The sequence below is a fragment of the Camelus bactrianus genome, chromosome 3 (genome assembly GCF_048773025.1).
Source record: "Camelus bactrianus isolate YW-2024 breed Bactrian camel chromosome 3, ASM4877302v1, whole genome shotgun sequence".
NCBI classification, from domain to species: Eukaryota; Metazoa; Chordata; class Mammalia; order Artiodactyla; family Camelidae; genus Camelus; species Camelus bactrianus.
In genome coordinates, this window is record NC_133541.1 from 95,305,083 (window position 1) to 95,306,572 (window position 1,490).

Here is a 1,490-nt window from a genome sequence, read left to right on the forward strand (position 1 = left end):
TCATCCCCTGGAGTTCAAAGTGGATGACGGAGCTACCCAAAGCCATACCTCTGGTAAGTGTCAAAGTCACTACCTCTTGAGCCACCTACCTGGGGCAGTGGGAAGGTTTGGGAGGAAACTTAGGCATCTATTCCTAGATCAGGAAAGATTTTTGCCCAGATTTGTTTTTCACTGATTATGTCCTGAGTACTTACTCTGGGCCGGGCTCTGTAATGTACGGGGAATGCAGCCACCATCTCTGCCCTGGGGGAGCTCATGGTCCAGCAGGGACACAGACAGTGAGGGCACTGGCAGGTACTATGAAGGTCTGGGTTGATCTGGGAGGGTGGACATTCAGGAAGGGTTACTCTAAGGAAGTAGCATCATTTGTTCATGCATTCATTCATTCGACAGGTGGTCTCCTGACCATGTGTCTCATTCTGCCAGTGTGCTGGGTCGGATACTGTGGGTTCACCAGGACCCTGCCCTCCTAGAGCTTCCAGGCACCACAGGCCTGGAGAACAGTTGCTTGCCCAAGGAGAGCTGGATAGGAGGAAGGGACAATACGCACTCCAGGGAGAAGACTTGGCACATGCAAAGATGGATCAAGCTATTTGTGCAGGAGTCTTGGACCTCCTCTGAGAGCCTGAGGGGAGGCTGTGAAAAGGGGCTTGAATTGAGACTCAAGGAATCAAGCTTCTGGGGCTGCTGACTTAGTTGTTGACGTCTTTGTTGCCCTACATCCTCCCTGGAGCAGTAGAAGGGAGGTCCCCGAGGGCACCTCCAGATACAAAGTTCTGTGATTCCACGGTGCAGAAGGTGTTGGGAATAAGCCTGAGGTGGAGGGTGTTTGTGCTTTGAACACCTACGGAGGGAGAGTTTCCTCACTGACAGGCCACATCCCTGCCATAGGGACCAGGGAACCCTGTCTGACAGACACGGGTGTTCGCTCAAGGTTCTCGACTGAGAGTGAGATCCGTAATGGCAGAGTCAGCATGAGGCAGGGCTGAGGGGGCTCCTGGGTGGCCAGCCCCCCAGCTGTGGTTTGGGGTTGTCAGCTCTCTAGGCCGGCTGCCTTGGGCTCAGCACCCTAGCCTCTCTCTCCTCCTGGTGCCCACCCAAAGCCAGGCCCACTTGGCCTCAGTGCTCCAGAAGATGTGAGGCCCCACTGCAAGGCCTGCAGCTGCACAGCTGATCCAGCTGATGACTGTGGGGCAGGAGAAGTCAAGGCACCTGGGGGCCCCGAGGCAGCAGTGTTCTGAAAGAAATTAAGTGTGAGCCGTCTGTGTAATTCTAGCAGCCACATTTTTAAAAAGTACAAAGAAACAGGTAAAGTGAGTTTTAATAACATTTTATTTAGTCTATTATATCCAAAATATGATCACTTGAACATGTAATCAATATAAAATAATTACTAACGGGCCAAGACAGAGGAGTCAGAGGGGAAGGCAGGTGTGGGCGCTTCCCGCGAGGGGCGGGCCCACTCACCGCGCTTCCTTCCTGCGCACGAG